This window comes from Oncorhynchus gorbuscha, linkage group LG15 (genome assembly GCF_021184085.1).
Source record: "Oncorhynchus gorbuscha isolate QuinsamMale2020 ecotype Even-year linkage group LG15, OgorEven_v1.0, whole genome shotgun sequence".
In the NCBI taxonomy this organism is placed as follows: domain Eukaryota; kingdom Metazoa; phylum Chordata; class Actinopteri; order Salmoniformes; family Salmonidae; genus Oncorhynchus; species Oncorhynchus gorbuscha.
In genome coordinates this window covers 79,274,606-79,281,300 of record NC_060187.1, presented here as the reverse complement: position 1 = coordinate 79,281,300, position 6,695 = coordinate 79,274,606, and positions in this window count along the sequence as shown.

The following is a 6,695-nucleotide window of genomic DNA, read 5'->3' as shown; positions in this document are numbered from 1 at the left end:
AAACAGCAAACAATGCAGGTGTAAAAGCACGGTGGCTAGGAAAAACTCCCTAGAAAGGCCAAAACCTAGGAAGAAACCTAGAGAGGAACCGGGCTATGTGGGGTGGCCAGTCCTCTTCTGGCTGTGCCGGGTAGAGATTATAACAGAACATGACCAAGATGTTCAAATGTTCATAAATGACCAGCATGGTCAAATAATAATAAGGCAGAACAGTTGAAACTGGAGCAACAGCACAGTCAGGTGGACTGGGGACAGCAAGGAGCCATCATGTCAGGTAGTCCTGGGGCACGGTCCTAGGGCTCAGGTCCTCCGAGAGAGAGAAAGAAAGAGAGAATTAGAGAGAGCATATGTGGGGTGGCCAGTCCTCTTCTGGCTGTGCCGGGTGGAGATTATAACAGAACGTGGCCAAGATGTTCAAATGTTCATAAATGACCTGTCATGCAGGTAAAAGAGGACCCAAAAGCGACTTAACAGAAACAGAGTTTATTAAAGTCCAAAACGGAATAACAGAATTCCTCTAGACTTGTAGAGGGGAAACAACTGGAGAAGCGGCCACAGACTGCAGGTCGCTTCGGGTAGGCGCAGGCCGTAGTCGACTGAGACACCTGCTCACACGCAGCATCTGATGAAGGCACAAAACACGACAGGACAGGGTGATACACAATCACGGCAAAAACACGACAGGACAGGGCGAAACGCAATCACGGCATGGTGAATACAATACAAGGAACCGACGGAACAGGAACGGATCACAAAGGAATAAATAGGGACTCTAATCAGGGGAAAGGATCGGGAACAGGTGTGGGAAGACTAAATGATGATTAGGGGAATAGGAACAGCTGGGAGCAGGAACGGAACGACAGAGAGAAGAGAGAGCGAGAGAGTGAGAGAGGGAGGGGGAGAGAGAGGGATAGAACCAAACAAGACCAGCAGAGGGAAACGAATAGCATGGGGAGCACAGGGACAAGACATGACAATAAATGACAAACATGACAGTACCCCCCACTCACCGAGCGCCTCCTGGCGCACTCGAGGAGGAATCCTGGCGGCAACGGAGGAAATCATCGATGAGCGAACGGTCCAGCACGTCCCGAGACGGAACCCAACTCCTCTCCTCAGGACCGTAACCCTCCCAATCCACTAGGTATTGGTGACCCCGTCCCCGAGAACGCATGTCCATAATCTTATGTACCTTGTAAATAGGTGCGCTCTCGACAAGGACGGGAGGGGGGAGGGAAGACGAACGGGGTGCGAAGAAAGGGCTTAACACAGGAGACATGGAAGACAGGATGGACGCGACGAAGATGTCGCGGAAGAAGCAGTCGCACAGCGACAGGATTGACGACCTGGGAGACACGGAACGGACCAATGAACCGCGGAGTCAACTTACGAGAAGCTGTCGTAAGAGGAAGGTTGCGAGTGGAAAGCCACACTCTCTGGCCGCAACAATACCTTGGACTCTTAATCCTGCGTTTATTGGCGGCTCTCACCGTCTGTGCCCTGTAACGGCAAAGTGCAGACCTCACCCTCCTCCAGGTGCGCTCACAACGTTGGACAAACGCTTGAGCGGAGGGAACGCTGGACTCGGCAAGCTGGGATGAGAACAGAGGAGGCTGGTAACCCAGACTACTCTGAAACGGAGATAACCCGGTAGCAGACGAAGGAAGCGAATTGTGAGCGTATTCTGCCCAGGGGAGCTGTTCTGCCCAAGACGCAGGGTTTCTGAAAGAAAGGCTGCGTAGTATGCGACCAATCGTCTGATTGGCCCTCTCTGCTTGACCGTTAGACTGGGGATGAAACCCGGAAGAGAGACTGACGGACGCACCAATCAAACGACAGAACTCCTCCAAAACTGTGACGTGAATTGCGGGCCTCTGTCTGAAACGGCGTCTAACGGGAGGCCATGAATTCTGAATACATTCTCAATAATGATTTGTGCCGTCTCCTTAGCGGAAGGAAGTTTAGCGAGGGGAATGAAATGTGCCGCCTTAGAGAACCTATCGACAACCGTCAGAATCACAGTCTTCCCCGCAGACAAAGGCAGACCGGTAATGAAGTCTAAGGCAATGTGAGACCATGGTCGAGAAGGAATGGGGAGCGGTCTGAGACGACCGGCAGGAGGAGAGTTACCCGACTTAGTCTGCGCGCAGTCCGAACAAGCAGCCACGAAACGGCGCGTGTCACGCTCCTGAGTCGGCCACCAAAAGCGCTGGCGAATAGACGCAAGAGTGCCTCGAACACCGGGATGACCAGCTAACTTGGCAGAGTGAGCCCACTGAAGAACAGCCAGACGAGTGGAAACAGGAACGAAAAGGAGGTTACTAGGACAAGCGCGCGGCGACGCAGTGTGCGTGAGTGCTTGCTTAACCTGTCTTTCAATTCCCCAGACTGTTAACCCGACAACACGCCCATAAGGAAGAATCCCCTCGGGATCAGTAGAAGCCACAGAAGAACTAAACAGACGGGATAAGGCATCAGGCTTGGTGTTCTTGCTACCCGGACGGTAAGAAATCACAAACTCGAAACGAGCGAAAAACAACGCCCAACGAGCTTGACGGGCATTAAGTCGTTTGGCAGAACGGATGTACTCAAGGTTCTTATGGTCTGTCCAAACGACAAAAGGAACGGTCGCCCCCTCCAACCACTGTCGCCATTCGCCTAGGGCTAAGCGGATGGCGAGCAGTTCACGGTTACCCACATCATAGTTGCGCTCAGATGGCGACAGGCGATGAGAAAAATAAGCGCAAGGATGAACCTTATCGTTGGAAGCGCTGGGATAGGATGGCTCCCACGCCTACCTCTGAAGCGTCAACCTCGACAATGAATTGTCTAGAGACGTCAGGAGTAACGAGGATAGGAGCGGACGTAAAACGTTCTTTTAGAAGATCAAAAGCTCCCTGGGCGGAACCGGACCACTTAAAACACGTCTTGACAGAAGTAAGAGCTGTGAGAGGGGCAGCAACTTGACCGAAATTACGAATGAAACGCCGATAGAAATTAGCGAAACCTAAAAAGCGCTGCAACTCGACACGTGACCTTGGAACGGGCCAATCACTGACAGCTTGGACCTTAGCGGAATCCATCTGAATGCCTTCAGCGGAAATAACGGAACCGAGAAAAGTAACGGAGGAGACATGAAAAGAGCACTTCTCAGCCTTTACGTAGAGACAATTCTCTAAAAGGCGCTGTAGAACACGTCGAACGTGCTGAACATGAATCTCGAGTGACGGAGAAAAAATCAGGATATCGTCAAGATAGACAAAAACAAAAATGTTCAGCATGTCTCTCAGAACATCATTAACTAATGCCTGAAAAACAGCTGGCGCATTGGCGAGACCGAACGGCAGAACCCGGTACTCAAAATGCCCTAACGGAGTGTTAAACGCCGTTTTCCACTCGTCCCCCTCTCTGATGCGCACGAGATGGTAAGCGTTACGAAGGTCCAACTTAGTAAAGCACCTGGCTCCCTGCAGAATCTCGAAGGCTGATGACATAAGGGGAAGCGGATAACGATTCTTAACCGTTATGTCATTCAGCCTCGATAATCCACGCAGGGGCGCAGAGTACCGTCCTTCTTTTTAACAAAAAGAACCCCGCCCCGGCCGGAGAAGAAGAAGGCACTATGGTACCGGCGTCAAGAGACACAGACAAATAATCCTCGAGAGCCTTACGTTCGGGAGCCGACAGAGAGTATAGTCTACCCCGAGGAGGAGTGGTCCCCGGAAGGAGATCAATACTACAATCATACGACCGGTGAGGAGGAAGGGAGTTGGCTCGGGACCGACTGAAGACCGTGCGCAGATCATGATATTCCTCCGGCACTCCTGTCAAATCGCCAGGTTCCTCCTGAGAAGTAGGGACAGAAGAAATGGGAGGGATGGCAGACATTAAACACTTCACATGACAAGAAACGTTCCAGGATAGGATAGAATTACTAGACCAATTAATAGAAGGATTATGACATACAAGCCAGGGGTGACCCAAAACAACAGGTGTAAACGGTGAACGGAAAATCAAAAAGAAATAGTCTCACTGTGGTTACCAGATACTGTGAGAGTTAAAGGTAGTGTCTCAAATTTGATACTGGGAAGATGACTACCATCTAAGGCAAACATGGGCGTAGGCCTGTCTAACGGTCTGAAAGGAATGTTATGTTTCCGAGCCCATGCTTCGTCCATGAAACAACCCTCAGCCCCAGAGTCAATCAAAGCACTGCATGTAGCACCCGAACCGGTCCAGCGTAGATGGACCGACATAGTAGTACAAGATCTAGATGAAGGGACCTGAGTAGTAGCGCTCACCAGTAGCCCTCCGCTTACTGATGGGCTCTGGCCTCTTACTGGACATGAATTAACAAAATGTCCAGCAACTCCGCAATAGAGGCACAGGCGGTTGGTGATCCTCCGTTCCCTCTCCTTATTCGAGATGCGAATCCCTCCCAGCTGCATGGGCTCAGTCTCAAAGCCAGAGGAGGGAGATGGTTGCGATGCGGAGCAGGGAAACACCGTTGATGCGAGCTCTCTTCCACGAGCCCGGTGACGAAGATCTACCCGTCGTTCTATGCGGATGGCGAGAGCAATCAAAGAGTCCACATCTGAAGGAACCTCCCGGGAGAGAATCTCATCCTTAACCACTGCGTGGAGTCCCTCCAGAAAACGAGCGAGCAGCGCCGGCTCGTTCCACTCACTAGAGGCAGCAAGAGTGCGAAACTCAATGGAATAATCCGTTATGGACCGTTCACCTTGGCATAAGGAAGCCAGGGCCCTAGAAGCCTCCCCACCAAAAACTGAACGGTCAAAAACCCGAATCATCTCCTCTTTAAAGTTCTGGAATCTGTTAGAGCAATCAGCCCTTGCCTCCCAGATAGCTGTGCCCCATTCTCGAGCCCGGCCAGTAAGGAGTGAAATGACGTAAGCAACCCGAGCTCTCTCTAGAGTATGTGTGGGGTTGGAGAGAGAACACAATCTCACACTGCGTGAGAAAGGAGCGGCACTCAGTGGGCTGCCCGGAGTAGCAAGGTGGGTTATTAACCCTGGGTTCTGGAGGCTCGGCAGGCCAGGGAGTAACAGGTGGCACAGACGTAGACTCTGGAACTGTCCAGAGAGGTCGGAAACCTGAGCGGCCAGGTTCTCCACGGCATGGCGAGCAGCAGACAATTCCTGCTCGTGTCTGCCGAGCATGGCTCCTTGGATCTCGACGGCAGTGTAACGAGCGTCTGAAGTCGCTGGGTCCATTCCTTGGTCGGTTCCTTCTGTCATGCAGGTAAAAGAGGACCCAAAAGCGACTTAACAGAAACAGAGTTTATTAAAGTCCAAAACGGAATAACAGAATTCCTCTAGACTTGTAGAGGGGAAACAACTGGAGAAGCGGCCACAGACTGCAGGTCGCTTCGGGTAGGCGCAGGCCGTAGTCGACTGAGACACCTGCTCACACGCAGCATCTGATGAAGGCACAAAACACGACAGGACAGGGTGATACACAATCACGGCAAAAACACGACAGGACAGGGCGAAACGCAATCACGGCATGGTGAATACAATACAAGGAACCGACGGAACAGGAACGGATCACAAAGGAATAAATAGGGACTCTAATCAGGGGAAAGGATCGGGAACAGGTGTGGGAAGACTAAATGATGATTAGGGGAATAGGAACAGCTGGGAGCAGGAACGGAACGACAGAGAGAAGAGAGAGCGAGAGAGTGAGAGAGGGAGGGGGAGAGAGAGGGATAGAACCAAACAAGACCAGCAGAGGGAAACGAATAGCATGGGGAGCACAGGGACAAGACATGACAATAAATGACAAACATGACATGACCAGCATGGTTGAATAATAGTAAGGCAGAACAGTTGAAACTGGAGCAGGAGCATGGCCAGGTGGACTGGGGACAGCAAGGAGTCCTCATGTCAGGTAGTCCTGGGACATGGTCCTAAGGCCCAGGCCAGTTGAAACTGGAGCAGCAGCATGAATTATGCAGAATGAATTAAATCGTTTTTTCCCCCATAATTTCCCCCCCATAATTACAAAGCAAAACGTTTTTTTGAGATTTTTGCTGTTAAAAAAACTGAAATGTCACATTTACATAGGTATTCAGACCCTTTACTCAGTACTTTGTTGAAGCACCTTTAGCAGTGTTGACAGAATTGAGTTTTCTTGGGTATGATGCAACAAGCTTGGCACACCTGTATTTGAGGAGTTTGTCCCATTCTATGCAAATCCTCTCAAGCTCTGCCAGGTTGGATGAGGATCGTTGCTGCACAGAGATTTTCAGGTCTCTCCAGAGATGTTCGATCGGGTTCAAGTCCGGGCTCTGGCTGGGCCACTCAAGGACATTTTGAGACTTGTCCCGAAGCCACACCTGAGTTGTCTTGGCTGTGCTCTTAGGATAGTTGTCCTGTTGGAAGGTGAACCTTCGCCTCCAGTCTGAGGTTCTGAGCACTCTGGAACAGGTTTTCATCAAAGATCTCTCTGTACTTTGCTCCGTTCATCTTTGCCTCGATTCTGACTAGTCTCCCAGTCCCTGTCACTGAAAAACATCCCCAAAGCATGATGTAGCCACCACCATGCTTCACGCTAGGGATGGTGCAAAGTTTCCTCCAGATATGACTCTTGGCATTCAGGCCAAAGAGTTCAATCTTGGTTTCATCAGACCAGATAATCTTGTTTCTCTTGGTCTGAGTCTATAGGTGCCTTTT